At 44.3% G+C, this 15768-nt stretch overlaps 1 long non-coding RNA gene across 6 annotated transcripts; it reads right to left on the bottom strand.

Moving 5' to 3' along the window:
- Positions 1-5523: 5523 nt before the first annotated feature.
- LOC140908112 (uncharacterized) lies at positions 5524-14664 on the bottom strand. 6 transcript variants are annotated; one of them, XR_012157763.1, is made up of 5 exons: positions 13264-13371; positions 12392-13199; positions 11976-12132; positions 10260-10389; positions 5524-5732 (listed from the first exon to the last, which is right to left on the bottom strand). It is a non-coding gene; the product is annotated as an uncharacterized lncRNA (long non-coding RNA). The 6 variants fall into 6 exon arrangements; XR_012157762.1 differs by having other exon boundaries at positions 12399-13199; XR_012157766.1 differs by lacking the exons at positions 11976-12132; positions 13264-13371 and adding an exon at positions 14577-14664 and having other exon boundaries at positions 12399-13199.
- Between the last annotated feature and the right edge of the window lie 1104 nt (positions 14665-15768).

Raw genomic sequence — 15768 nt, 5'->3', positions numbered from 1 at the left:
GCATCCAGTTTTGGGCCCCCCACTACAGAAAGGATGTCGACAAATTGGAGAGAGTCCAACGGAGGGCAACGAAAATGATTAGGAGACTGGGGCACATGACTTACGAGGCGAGGCTGAGGGAACTGGGCTTGTTTAGTCTGCGGAAGAGAAGAGCGAGACCTGCGGAAGAGAAGAGCGAGGCCTGCAGAAGAGAAGAGCGAGTGATAGCAGCCTTCAATTATCTGAAGGGGGGTTCCAAAGAGGATGGAGCTCAGCTGTTCTTGGAGGCAGATGACAGAACAAGGAGCAATGGTCTCAAGATGCAGTGGGGGAGGTCTAGGTTGGATATTAGGGAAAACTATTTCACGAGGAGGGTGGTGAAGCACTGGAATGGGTTACCATGGGAAGTAGTGGAATCTCCATCCTTACGGGTTTTTAAAGCCCAGCTTGATGAAGCCCTGGGTGGGATGATTTAGTTGGGGTAGATCCTGTTTTGAGCAGGGGGTTGGACTAAATGACCCCCTGAGGTCCCTTCCAACCCTTCATCTATTCCTTACACCTCTTACAAATCCGTTTGTGTGGTTATCAGAGCTAGGTTCAGTCACAGCCTGACCACATGGTATGTAGTCTTTGCCACAGAGCTGAGTGGCACCTAGACTCTCTCCACTGCTCTGAAACCTCCCAACCCCCATGACTCCTTCTCTTGTCCCAGAGCACCCAGACATGGCTAGAGCCAGCAGTTTCCCCTCACAGAACTTAAAATGACAACACAAAACCTCTAAACCTTTCACTGTGCACATGGGAGCTCTGAGAGATTCCCCAAAACAAGGCCACATTGAGGAGAAGAGAAGGATTCCGGCTAAGTTGCTTTAAGGTTAAAGCCTGAGTCTGCTCCCTGTTACACTGACAGGTGTAAACCAGAAGTGACTCCACGGAATCCATCATCGTTACATTGGTGTGAAACTTTCATAATGAGATATGAATCAGGTCCATGATTTCTATGAAAATACTAGAACATGTTTACAAAAGGGAAATGTTTCAGCTATTTCAGCTGATCACATGATCTCCCAAAAGCCTTATCTGATCCCATGTTGAGATCTGTCCCAGATGTCTGCCAGTTGCCAAAGGGAAAACCTGAGTGAATGAGCTGAGCAGGATTTCACCCTTTCAGGGTCAGAGCTCCTCAACTGTAAAATTGGGTTAATAATATGGTCTCTGTCTTGACTTTTTTTATTGCAAGCCATTTGAAGCAGACACTGTCTTTAACTAGGTAAATGTACAGTGCCTAGCACAATGGGGCTTTGCTCTAGATTGAGGCCTCTAAGCACGACCATAATAATAGCTGGTATGGTCTGAACAAAAATTACCTGGTGCTCTATAGTAACACTCAGTCATTGACAACAACAACCTGTATTTTGGCAGACCTTAGGGACAGGCCACATTAACTCGGGGAGGGATAGCTCAGTGGTTTGAGAATTGGCCTGCTAAACCCAGGGTTGTGTGTTCAATCCTTGAGGGGGCCATTTAGGGATCAGGGCAAAAATTGGGGATTGGTCCTGCTTTGAGCATGGGGTTGGACTAGGTGACCTCCTGAGGTCCCTTCTAATCCAGATATTCTGTGATTCTATGAACTCACACGAGAAAGCTTCCTAGATAATGTACCCACTGAGTTTGGCATGGGGTAGAATTCATGGAGGTTGCTCTAAAGCCCTCAAGCCAGCAAGATACCTGAGATGTAACCTGGAGAAGAAGTCAATTTCAACCTGACATGACCACAGCCTCTGAGCACCCTCTGGAGTTAGATCCCCACCTCCTGAGCTATCAAACTCTCCCTACACCCCAAGAACAGCTTCAACCACTCCTAGCTGCCCAAACCCCCTAAACCCCGTCCCCACCTCCTGCAAATCCAACTGTCCGTAAGCGAATGGCTATGCTGGAGGCAGAGATGTAACTTCGGCTAGCCGCCCTGCGTAGGCGTGTCGGGTTTCAGAAGGGATCACACACCAGCTGGCCAGCCAGTTCCACCGCGACTGCTGCCACAGCTACATTTCTACTTCCTGTGCCCTAGCTGAAGCAGAACTAGTGCAGGTGCATCTACCTGAGCTGGAAATTACACCTCAAGCCCCAGTCTAAAGACACCCTTACGCGGACGCCAGAGTTGATAAGCTCTGCACGGTTGGGGAAGGGAGAGGTCAGAGGGCTCATCATCCATGATCTAGCAACCTTTCCAAAGTGTCTTTCACTGGCACTCCTGACTCTCAACCACTCCATGACAGCAGCATCAGAAAGGTGCTCCCTCTAGTTGAACATCTTCCTTCAAGTAGGAACCTGCTGTCTCACAGTGCCGCCTGCTGGATTTTAGCGACAGAACAACGAAGACAACTGGAGAATGGCGACAGCCTCTGACAAATTAAAGCTGTTGTAAATGTTCAAATGTAAATCCCACACGTCTAAAGGGTGAAAAAAAATCTACCGGGAATTTCTGATTCATGGTCCAATGACAGAGGTGAGTTTCAGGGAAACGTGAAGATGGGAATCAGAAATTAATTTTGAAGTTGTTGGAGGACTTTCCCTTCATAGAATCATAGAAGATTAGGGTTGAAAGAGACCTCAGGAGGTCATCTAGTCCTACCCCCTGCTCAAAGCAGGACCAACACCCTCTCCCCGGGTTCTCGTCATGCAGACAGAAAACAGAAGACCAGTAGTTCGAAGTGCAGGCAATACAAAGTTTATTGGGGTTAGTTCCAGCAAGCATGTATACCATAACCCTGACACCGCAGAGCCTTGTTTCCCAGCATCCCATTCCCAGCTCTCATGCCGCAGAGCCTTGCCTGTGTCCCCATTTCCCTATTCCCTATTCCCACCTCCTTCTTCTTAGAAGGTCCAAATATACCTGCAGTGCACACCCCAGTCACACCCCTTACAACTTATGGTCATGTTCCACTTTGGGGGGTCATTGGTCTGTGGTCTTCATCCCACCCCTTTTGTACCCCATGGGAGGGGTAAGGAGTGGGGTTGTTTTCTTGCCAAGGCCAGGCTTTTCTTTGGCTTTTAGTGTTTTATACCTTCCCCCTCAATTCCCCCCTTGCCCCTCCTAACTGGTTGCTTGACCTTGGCTTGTGAGAAGAGCCAGGCAGCCTTCCCGGGTGTGCTCATATATTACATTCCCACCATGCCCTGTAACACTTTAACTGATCTATCCCTTATCTCTTCCCATTGTACTAAAAGTCCCATCTGGTTGTGGGAAATGCAACACACAGTTTCTTTGTTCATTGTTCTTCACACGTATTAGTATAAGATATAAGAGTAGCAAAAGGTCAAACCCCAAATTCTATCTCAGGCTAACAAAGAAGACTATATGCTAAAAGGGGTATCATGGGATCAGTTGGAATACCAGAAATTTTTACCTTTCCTAAATTAGTTCCCATCTTTTTATGGACAATCCTGTGCTTGATTCTGATGTCAATTACACTGGTTTTATGCTAGTGTAACAATAATGGCTTCAGTGGAGTTAATCCTGATTTACAGCAGTCAGTGTAACAGGGAAGTGAATCAGGCATGAGACCTGAATGCAGTTTGGCCTGATTTCCCTTTTCTCCCCAATGTAGAAGATGAGGTTTTGGAGCAGAGAGGTGTGGAGGGAGGGGTGTGTGTGTCTAAGGTGCCATGGAACTCCATGGTGGGTGTGACACACTGTACAGTCAGTCTGTGACCTGAACCCAGCCCCCCGATACCAACAAGCTCAAAGGATTTGTAACAATAATAAGAAATAGAGATTACCCACAGGAGCTCATTGAAACCTTCAGAGATATGTGGACCATGGTCTAAAAATACCCAGGTGTTGAAACAACATGTGAGAGGGATGTTTTAAGGGCATTTTATTTTTAATTTAAAAAAAGAAAAACTAAATGGCTCTCTAAAGGACACTGTGATGGTGCACTCCATAAGGTTTTATGGAAATATGCTGATGAATGTATATATGACATAACTGGAATATGTTGTATGCTACTGTCATAAATATAAAGGGAAGGGTAACCACCTTTCTGTATACAGTGCTATAAAATCCCTCCTGGCCAGAGGCAAAACCCTTTCACCTGTAAAGGGTTAAGAAGCTAAGGTAAGAAGCTGGCACCTGACCCAAAATGACCAATCAGAGGACAAGATACTTACAAATCTGGAGTGGGGGGGAACAAAGGGTCTGTCTGTCTGTCTGTCGCTTTTGCAGAGAACAGATTAAGAATGCAACCTTACAACTCCTGTTAAGTTAGTAAGTAATCTAGCTAGAAATGCGTTAGATTTCCTTTTGTTTAATGGCTGGTAAAATAAGCTGTGCTGGATGCAATGTATATTCCTGTTTTTGTGTCTTTTTGTAACTTAAGGTTTTGCCTAGACGGATTCTCTGTCTTTTGAATCTGATTACCCTGTAAGGTATTTACCATCCTGATTTTACAGAGGTGATTCTTTTACCTTTTCTTTAATTAAAATTCTTCTTTTAAGAACCTGATTGATTTTTCATTGTTCTTAATGAACAATGGATCTTGGAAGGCTCCAATCCACATAAGAAGTCTTCCTGGAGACATTCAAGATAGCAGATGGGTAATGGCTGTCTGTAAAAACTGAGTCATGCATGGACATGTGACTTGCTCAAGTGTCTCCAAAACTCCATTTTGTAGCTGGATTCTATACAGGGGGAGGGAGGGGTATCCACCCACAAGAGAAAGTCTATTTAAACCCCTGGGAGACCCCTCCATTTTGTCTTCACTTGGCTCAAGAGATAGCCTTTCCACCCCCAAGGATATCTTAAAGAAACTGGACCAAAGGACTGTAACTACAGGGGGTGTGAGTGATCGCTGGACCCAGACTAGAAGAAGACTAATCTGTAAAAGGAAGCTTACTGGAATTCCTCTGAGGGTGAGGTTTTTATCTGTATTCAGTTTTCTTATTGTATTAGACATAGACTTGCGTGTTCTATTTTATTTTGCTTGGTAATTCACTTTGTTCTGTCTGCTATTACTTAGAACCATTTAAATCCTACTTTCTGTATTTAATAAAATCACTTTTTACTTATTAATTAACCCAGAGTATGTATTAATACCTGGGGACAGGGGGCGACAACACAGCTGTGCATACCTCTCTATCAGTGTTATAGAGGGCAAACAATTTATGAGTTTACCCTGTATAAGCTTTATACAGGGTAAAACAGATTTATTTGGGGTTTGGACCCCATTAGGAGTTGGGCATCTGAGTGTTAAAGACAGGAACACTTCTTAAGCTGCTTTCAGTTTAAACCTACAGCTGTTAGGGGGCATGGTTCAGACTTGGGTCTGGGTTTGCAGCAGGCTAGCAGGCCTGGCTCAAACCAGGCAGGGCACTGAAGTCCCAAGCTGGGAGGGCAGGGAAAGCAGGGGCAGAAGTAGTCTTGGCACATCAGTTGGTAGCCCCAAGGGGGTTTCTGTGATCCAACCCGTCACAGAGACAAATTATAGAAACAGATCCTTTGCTACACACACACACACACACACTTCAGGAAGGTTATCTCAAACCATCTTGCTTTTATTAAAAGAAAAGTAACAAATCTTATATGGGGGATACAAGGTCTCCCTTCTGGAATTTTTTCAGCTCATAAGGTTCTTTAGAGCCTAAACAAACAGTACTTCAGAGTTCCCTTGAAGTAGGATCCAATGATTTTAGAAGCAAGTGGCTGTCTCCCAGATTCCCAGATATCCTGCCTAGACAATCAGAATCACAGTCCCCTGTAGGAAAAAAAAGAGAATCAGATTTTGTTAATGTTTTCCTGTAGAACAGGGATAATATGAAGTTTGATTTCAAATCAAGAGGCACAAGTGGAATCCCCCAGTCACTGTGTGGCGTGTGAAGGGGTTCCTGGTTAACTCTGGCACAGGGAATTCATTTCCCTACTGCAACATACTGTTACAGAATTTTAAGAGGGATAATTTTATGTATCTAAACAGGCGAACAGGCTGCCTATAAAAACTATACTGCCGAAAAACACAACTCACATCCAGGTACATTTGCTCTATCAAAGACACCTTGAGCACAGCTGAAATTAAAATGAGAGCTAATTAATTCAGTGATAAATAACTTCATCCTTTAAGAGTAAGGGAAATTCCAAGTCTCACTGAAGGCTGACTCTGTTTGAAGGACAATTGCATACTAGGGCCACTCCAGCCTAGCTCTCTGGTTCTCACTGTGCAACCCCAAGGGACTCCCAGCTTCACATCTCCTGCCCTAAATCTGTTTCTCTGGTGTTTTAGTAGGGGGAGAAAATCTCTCATCCTCCCAACTCCTTCTTGGGGAGCTGTGTTTGATACAACAATATGACCAAACTAGGCCTCCTGTAAAATTTATGACAGATATGGTCTAAAACAATAAAAGCAGGAATAAAAATGGCTAGAGAAATGCAAAGTTGCCAAATTAACTTTCTATAGCAACCTTAACATAAGAATGGCCCTACTGGGTCAGACCAAGGGTCCATCTAGCCCAGTATCCTGTCTTCCAACAGTGGCCAGTTCCAGGTGCCCCAGAGGGAATGAACAGAACAGGTAATCATCAAATGATCCATGCCCAGTCACTCATTCACAGCTTCTGGCAAATAGAGGCTAGGAACACCATTCCTCCCCATCCTGGCTAATAGCCATTGATGGACTTATCCTCCATTAATTTATCAGAACCCTGTTATGGTCTTGGCCTTCACAACATCCTCTGGCAAGGAGTTCCACAGGTTGACTGTGTGTTGTGTGAAGAAATACTTCCTTTTATTTGTTTTAAACCTGCTGCCTATTAATTCTATTTGGTGATCCCTAGTTCTTGTGTTATGAGAAGTAGTAAACAACACTTCCTTATCTACTTTCTCTACACCATCTAAACTTTGATGTTTAAAACATTAAAAAAACACTTATGAATAGTGTTCACATTGACACAGAGGTGAAAGTAAGCCAGTATGGTCCGGTACGGCATACTGGCAAGAGCCAGTACGCTGTGCCGGACTGGCTTCCCTGGTGGTGATTTAAGGGCCTGGTGCTCCTGCCACTGCGGGGAGCCCCAGGCCCTTTAAATCACCTCTGGAGCTCCGGCAGTGGGGCTTGGGCGGCGCTTTAAAGGGCCCGGGGCTCCCTGCAGTGGTAGGTGCCCCGGACCTTTTAAATCCCCGCCCAAGCTTTGCTGCCAGAGCCCTGGGGCTCCAGCAACCGGGCTCCAGCAGGGATTTACAATGCCGGGAGCTCTGCAGCTGCCGGAGCTCCAGGCCCTTTAAAGCGCCTCTTCCGGTTGAGGCCACGCCCCTTCCGGTTGAGGCCACGCCCCACTCAGGACTCTGGCGTACCGGAAAGTCCTTTAAGTTACTTTCACCCCTGCATTGACATCACCAAGATTTTTATAATTATCTCCCTTTGTCTTCATAAGGGGGGGGGGGATCATGGGCTAAGAATCTGTGCTGAGCTGCTTTAAGGACTGAAAGATTCATCTGCTCTTAAATTACTCTAAATCCTGGGTGGATTGGTGCTGTTTTACTTATATGGAACAGTGAGCACTTCCAATAGCATGCAGGTCTCACCCACTGGTCAGCATGTGTTACATGTCCCCTCTGTGCCTGATCTACAGAGAATGGGAGTCTGTTACAGGCCCAGTTAGAGAGCCCCTCTTGTGATTTACTTCAGAGGTTTCTGCTTTAATTCCCAATCTGTTGGGCAAGATAGCGCCTAGCACATGTCTGTGTTCTACAGCATCTCCAGTCTGAAAGATGTCACACCCATGAACAATGATACTCTTAATCCAGCTCCTGATGTGCATTAGTACTTGCAACATTTGGACCCACATATAACATACGGAAGCCCAGTGAAATGCTGCATTGTGTCTGTCTGGCTGCACTTTTAATTAATGTGTAAGCTTCCACTTGAATATTTTTCACACTGGGTTGGTGGTGTGGACTTGAGTGAGGACTGAGACACACGCCCAATTACAATGTTCTGCCAGTTTTGAGTTAAATAGTTTGAAAATACTTTACCTTATTTACTTTTTTACCTTTCCTGCACAACACAAACTTACATTCACCCTCAGGTGTCAGTAACCTCCAAACTCTTAGGCTTTTCTTTGTCATAAAGCTTTAGCTTTACAGTTTTAAAGCCTTATAAATATTCTGTTGATGCAGACAGCAGCCATTTTGTTCCCAGAATTTGGACCATTTGATCATCTAGTCTGACCTCATGCCATAGAATTTCCTCCAGTTACCCCCTCTATTTAGCCCAGTAACATGTATTTGATTCTCTTCCAGAAAGGCATCCAGCCATGATATGAAGACACCAAGAGATGGAGAATACACTATTTCCTTTGGCTGTTTGTTCCCTCACTGTTAAAAATCTGTGTCTTATTTCTAACTTGAAATTGTGTGGCTTCAGCTGTCAGCCATTGGATCTTGTTCTGCCTTCTCTGCTAGATCAAAGAACCCTTGAGAACCTGGTATTATCTCCCTGTGACTGTGCTTATGTAACGCCGACACAAACCCCGGTCGTTGGCGGGTGGGATCGAACCAGGGACCTCTGGAGCTTAGTGCATGAGCCTCTACCGCATGAGCTAAAAGCCAACTGCTTGTTAGCTAAGGCTGTAGAGCAGACTCATTAACTGCTCTCTAAGTGGTCTCGGTGCCACTAGATGGGACAGAACACCTCACCCAGGAGGTGTGTGGGTTACACTTATACACTTTAATCAAGTCACTGGAAGCACCCACATACAATGATGAATCCCCACTGACAACTATTTTAGGTTGTGCATTGTATGATATGTGTGCTTTAATGAGGTTCTATGGTGCTAGGCTTTTACTCAGAAACATGTGCAGTGCTAAGTCAAACTGTTTGCAATAACAATTGTTACACGTACACAGTTACCTTTCTCAACTAAGGTTGTAATGTCATCTAAAAATTACATTAGGTTTGTTTATCAAGTCCTAATGTCCTAAAAGACCTGCTGAGTGACATCAACTATATTCCTAATCTTTAATTCTTTATTGATGGAGTCATTTTCCCATTATTTTGCTGGGAACTGATGTCAGACTAATTGTTACCCAGACCATCCCACCTGCCCTTGTTACCTATTGGCAGAACATTAACACTCTTCTGGTCTTCTGGAATCTCCCCAATGTTCCAAAATTTGTTACCAATGGTCAATGCAACAGAGCTCCCTTCAGCCAGTTCTTTGAGGATTCCATAATGGAAATTATCCAGCTCTGCTGATTTAAAAATGTTTATCCCTAGCAGATGTTATTTAACATCTTCCTTATTTTCTAATGGATAGATAGTAGTCACCATCTTCACGTATTATTAGTGCATCAGCCTGCTTCTTTCCAAATACAGAATGGAACAACCTTTGCCCTTTCTGCCTCATTATAAACAATTTTATCGCCATCTAGGAATGGCCCCATATGATTGTTAGGATTTCTTTTCTTCTAGATTTTTTTTTAAAATGCCATTTTATTCTTAGCCCTGCCAGCCATGGATTCTTCCACAATGTCCTTAGCTTTCCCTTTCACAAGGCTAAACTTCATCACTTCTAATGTAGATTGACTATTATCTATTTCCCCTGTTTCCCATTTGGTATAGATACTGTTTTATTTCTAATTGTTGCCTTCACTTCCTCTGCAGACTGATACAAAGTAGACCCAGGGTCTGCACTCACTCTTCCAGATTTTTGTTTTTCCTACTTGACTTCCCTATTCTAAAATATAAAAGCAATGTAGACAATGGGGTGTTTGGGTGCCAACCCCTGCCCATATATGAAACTTCAGCAGCATATGGAGACTGTACAAGAACCATAAAGGGACTTGGAGGGGGGAGACTTTCCCAAAGCATGAGCAACTCACAGCTGCCATAATAGGCCTCTGCTGTCCCTGTTGCAAGCATTGGAGCTGGGGTGGTGCTGGAGACATTGACGGAGGATGTCAGGTCTCTGGGGGCAATCCCTGTAGCACTGAGCATTACAGAGACTCTGGGCTGCTCCATGCTGTGGAGTCGCCCACAGGCAGCCTGGGTAAGGCTGCTGTATGTAAGAGCAGCCAGAGGAATGGTTCTCATACATGTTGGGGCCAGTCCAGCTCTCAGGTGGCCTAGAATGTGGGCAGCACAGATGTTGCTTGAAGCCTCTTTTGCCTCTGGGCTGGGCCATCTGTGCGGAGCCTCCGAGAGCATTAAACAGCTTGGATGTAAGAAGGAGAGGAACAACTGTTCCTCTGTTCACACTGCAATGTCTGCCTTGTAGAATGCTGAACTTACCTTGCACAACAAACACCACCGCTGAAGCATCTTCCAATGAGTGTCCTTACAAAAGGGGGGCATCTCAGATAGAAACAGGTACCCCCCCGGAGTATACATCTCCTGTTGAGATTCTGAGCCTGGGAGAATTCTGCAGAAAGAAAAAGAGTCACCCTCATTCTGCAGAGCAGGGCAAATAAGGGCTTTATTTCCAGGATGACAGGCATTTCCTATTCACTTTCACTTGTCCAAGTCAGCCCAATTATTTGCCAGTGCAAAAGTTTATCACAGCTTCATTACTACTTGAATGGTTGTAGTTCTGTGCAAATTCAGTGGCTGACTAAGAAGGGAACAGAGTGAGTTAATTAAATCAGCCGCTGGCTTTCGGAGGTATATTTCTCCAATCTGCAGCCTGAGCATGGACATCCTTTGCTGCCCATGCCTTTAACAAGTGGAAAGCAAGTAGCTGCCCACATCTCCACCTTCCTTTGGTGGCTACTGCTGTGAGTTTGATTCCCCCTGGCTCTGACCATGATGTGCCAGGCAGTATCATAAATGCAATTTGGCTAAGTACGGTTGAACTGGCTCAGCGCTGGTTTGGATGACTACAGCTTTTTTGAAAGAGAAGGGCTTGAAAAAGTCCCTTCCCCTTTGAAAGTTTGACTGTCTGTGAGACTGTAGATTTTTTTTTCTGAAGAGTCACTTAGGAATAGTTTCTTGATGACCAATTGCCACTCTCCGGTTATACCCGTAGGACCTGTTGTTTTGAAAATGCAGCCCAAATGTGCACAGTCAAAGCTTGTAGAATAGTTAGATTAGAACATTTTTAATTGGCGGTCACTGGGCAATTGAAACGGGTACATCGTTACAGCTGCAAACACTGTCCCACGCTGATGATATCATTTCTAGGAACAAAGCTAAGCACTGTTACGAATTACACCTGGTAGGACACGCACACCAATGCTGCGAATTATACCTGATAGGTCACGCACAGTTCAAATCTAGGCTGAGGCACATAAACAAAGTCCACAACTGCAGAGTTCCCAAAAGACACTAAGTTTATTACGCTCGAGCGTGGTGCCCCCCTGCTAGCCAGGAGGGGACGCTGAATACAGATTATACAAAGGTTATATACTTTTTAGCAAAGCATGTTGCCCTCGTGCATCGGAAACCTTAGCCAATAAACAAACCCTTTTCTTATCTACCACCTATCCCTGCTTGGTGCATTCCTCGTGCTAAACCAGTATGTTAATTACACAGCATGGTCCTAAAGCCATGCATCAGTAACTTTTATTATCAGGATGGGAGGCCTCACATCAAAGGCCAAGAGATAGGGAGTTAGAGACTGACAAAAAACAAATACTGGGAGTCAAGGCAGGCTGGAGACAAGGAGGAGGATTTTCACAGGGATTCAGTATCTAAGGATCACTCCTCCTGGTGTATGATATGCTTGCTTTTAGACAATGGTGGGCCCCAAACCAAAATGGAGTCACATGTGCTAACTTTTCCTTAACAGCACATAGTTGTGGTAGGTTCTGAGAGAGAGTGGGGCTAAGACACTGAGATGAAGGGCTGCCATTTTTTGTAGACCTTGGTTCTGTTCCCAGCTGTGTAACGTCTTAGTGGCACAGGAGGCCTGACTTCATAATACAAGTTGTGAAAGGCATAGAATTACTAACACTAGCCAGCAGATGATACATTGTAAGTTACAGTCTTCTAGCTCCCAGACCTACGCACCTTCTCCTAGGCCAAAGGTATATTGAACAGGGTTGGCATGAGTTCATTTTGTCTGTATCCCATCCAGTTAATCAATTGTGTGATTTCCGATTTCAGGAAGAGCACATGCAGTGCTGGTAGACTGTGGAGCAGTAAAAGCAGCAACCCTCCAAAAGATCTGAGAAAAACATGATGGAAACATTTTTTCTCCCCACTGGTCATAATTCGGTCAAATCTCAATGATTTTCACCGGGGGCAGCAAAGACACATCCCTGACCTCAGGATAATTCCTCTCAAATTTCATGTACTGTCTGCAAACTGAAGAGGTGCTAGAGCTCTTAAGAAAACATCAGAAATGTTTTTCTAATAGAAAGGATTAGACAACCTTAGTATGTGCTCCCAGATACCCCTCTGTATCATCCCTCATTTTCATTTACCTCTTACCTGTTGCACCCTGGTGCACCAGAAAGAAGACAGCAAAGAGCAGATAAAGGATCTTCATGGGTGAAGGTTGGTCAGGAACTCAGTGTCACTGGAGAGAAGAGACACAAAGACAGAGAGGAGACAAAGTCCCTGTATTTATAGGTCATTGGGAAATACTGATCTTTTTCTCTCCTCCACCCTCCTCTGTCTCTCTTCATTCCCCTCCCTCCTGCCCTGTTCTCTTTCCCTTAACTGCTGTCCTGTCTCTCCCTTTCTCCTGTCTCTCCTTGACCCCTTTTCCTTTCAGTCTTCACCTTAACCCCTTCATCTGTTTCTTTCTTGTCTGTTTGCTTTTCTCTCCCTCCCCACCTATTCTCTCCTTCCCACCTTCTCCCTAATTCTTCCCTTTTTTCCTTGTCTTCATCGCTAACTCTGGAAATCCTCCCAGATCGCAGCTCCCACAGCCCTAAGGTTAGTTCATCAGAGGGTGATTAACTAACACAGCACTACGGGAGGGACCCACTGTGCATTCGGATAATTAGGATTTCTGGATAAAGGGAATTCAGATAACTGAGATTATCCTGATGGTTTTAACTCAGATAGCTTTAAAATAACCAAGTTTTTATTGGAGTAAACAAAATGCATGGAATTTGGTACTTATCCATTAAAACTGGCATGAAGGCACGTTCTCCAGCCTTGCATCACAGTGGCTCCAAATGGATTCTTGAGATAGCTAGAAAGTTCATTCAGGTAGTTCATTCACTCAAGGGGTTATCACAGCTGTCTTCTTCTCTTTCTGCATCTCACAATCATCTCCCTAGACTTTAAAGGAAGAGTTATAAAGACTTTAAAGAGTGAGTATAATGGAAGCGACTTTAGTAGTTACCAGATTTGAGGCACTCTCAGTAGCCAGGTGACGACAATCACACTTGCTGTCTCTCTCATCCAGATATTAGATCTTCAGAGAGTGATGCTTTGACCCAAACTGCCTGTTTAATGCACTTGCTGAAGGCTTGGTTTCTTGGGAAAGCTGCTATGGGCCAATCGGAAAGAACCCTGCTTGTGGGGAAAATCTGAACTGCCTTACCACAGGTTGGACGTTGGAAATCTTGCTACTTTCTCTCTCTGGAATATCTTGTGCCATCTCAGATTGTGTAAAACATGTTAGGCCACAGAGGTTTGCGTAAAATATCGTGGAACATATAATGAACACCTGCTGCTTTAACTCTGATCAGCAATTTACTTCTGTGGGACACCTCTATAGTCCTCTCTGCGGTGCAGTCCTTGGCCAGCTTGACACAACTCTGTGTCCTTCTCCCAGGCAGTGTTTTCTGTCAGCATTTTGAGCTGCCAGCAGAAATGTCCATTTATGTAAAATCCTTTCACAGTCTTTGATGACTCTGTATGGTTTTCATAGTTCATCATGCTGCAAGGAAGTCATTTGGCTAATTTGCTTAATGTATTACTAATAATGTTGATAACTATTAAATCAATATTAAGACAAACTGCTCTACATGGTACGGTACCAGGAGTTGTGTAATCTCTACATTTTATTTGTGAGATAGTCGGATTGCATCATATGTTTAAAAATACCAATAAATAATACTAGTAATTGTTAAGAATAATAAAATTAAGGTGTATCGGACCCTGTGGTTGTTTATGCCTTATAACATATTATCTGAATTCACCTTTCAGATTTTCACCCTCTTTAATATAAACCAAATATTTTATTACCTTTGTTAAAATTAGTTCGACATTATAGGTGGCACAGGGAGCAACATCTAAGGTTGAGGTTGCTCGACACTTTCTTTTATATGTCCTTGTTTTCAGTTACTTAGATCTTTGCCAAAGTTGAAGTGTTTAAAGTTTCCTGTGCCAGGGTGAAGCAAGGGCATCTGCATTGCACGGAGAATATCTGGGGTGGGTTTTTTTAAAGCAATAAGCCTGTATCAAGCTCTGCTGAGAAAAACAACTGGAAAAATGGGCTTTTTGATAATTTCGCCATATCTGAATAGATTTCCATGGAGGTAGTAAAGGAATCTCCCTGCCTACAAAATATCACATTTCTGCTGCAATCCACGGAGGCTTTAGAGCTCTTCAGAAAAAAAGTATTGGAAAAAGGTTAATAATGGAAAACTTTAGGCAGCCATATTCTAGGGTCACAAATATATCACTGTACTATCCCTGGATTTTACTTACTGCTTACATGCATCCGATGAAGTGGGTATTCACCCATGAAAACTTATGCTCCAATATGTCTGTTAGTCTATAAGGTGCCACAGGACTCTTTGCCGCTTTTACAGATCCAGACAAACACGGCTACCCCTCTGATGCTAAACTTCCTTGCAAACCAAAAACTGTGAGTTTTGGCAGGTTCTAGGCAGAGCCCCCTCCCACAGATGCAGAACAGGAGTGGAGAGCCAGGAGGCAGACCCACTAGTGGAGGACGAGCAGTCAGTTTTGCAACTGTGTGGCACCAATGGGAGGAGGCACCAAGTGCGACTAACTCCAGCAGATATAACATGATATCAAGGCAAAATATCTGGCCATGTAACCCCCTGGTTACAGCTTTGGAGTCAACTGCATGTACTTCCATTGGTGGGCCAACCCAAGATTAATGACTAATAGTCACTAATTATACTGAATTAAAAATATTGGGCACTCATTGGTACCTTCCTTCCAGGACTATCCAAGCTCTTCCCACAATTAATTACACTCACAACATCTCTGGAGGGCAGGCAAACAGTTACCTGCTGTTCTAATTAAACCATGTGCTGCATCATACAATTATCTTTAACCCTTTAATTATTAAATAAAACTGTTGCACAAAGCATACAAATAATACATCTGAAACCAATGTACATTGCAAACCTTCAGAGGTTCCCATCCCCCTCCCTACATCCTGCCCTGCGAGCATCCACAAAGAATGCTGATGCCTTTCTCTAGCAAATATATTGAATTGCTAAACAGCCCTCACACAGAGCTGAGTTTGCAATACAACATGGCAGCAAAGAAGGCCATTGTAATGTTGGGGCTCCCTACATAGGGGCATCGCATCATGGGAGAAGGAGAGAGTAGTCCCTCCCCACTCTGCTCTGGTGTCCCTCCACTTCTTGAGGGTGTCATGACACCAATAGGCCTAGACTCCACAAGTGCTAGTAGAAATAGTGAGGGGTAGGGCTGGCTCACTCCCCTGGGATTGTCTGAGCTAGGAAATGCTCAAGCAGCACCAAGGAGGCTCCTGTCTCCTGCAGCTCCTCACCCTCTTTCCCCCTCTCTCCTCTGTCTTTTCTTCCCCTTTTCTATCCTCTACTCTCTGCCTCCCTTTGTGCTCTGTCCATGCAGCACCTTGGGGACTGCCATCATCACAGCATGCAGGGGCAAAACGCAG

The sequence above is a fragment of the Lepidochelys kempii genome, chromosome 3 (assembly GCF_965140265.1).
Source record: "Lepidochelys kempii isolate rLepKem1 chromosome 3, rLepKem1.hap2, whole genome shotgun sequence".
In the NCBI taxonomy this organism is placed as follows: Eukaryota; Metazoa; Chordata; order Testudines; family Cheloniidae; genus Lepidochelys; species Lepidochelys kempii.
Note: the sequence above shows the minus strand (reverse complement) of the source record. Positions and strands in the feature narration are given on the sequence as shown.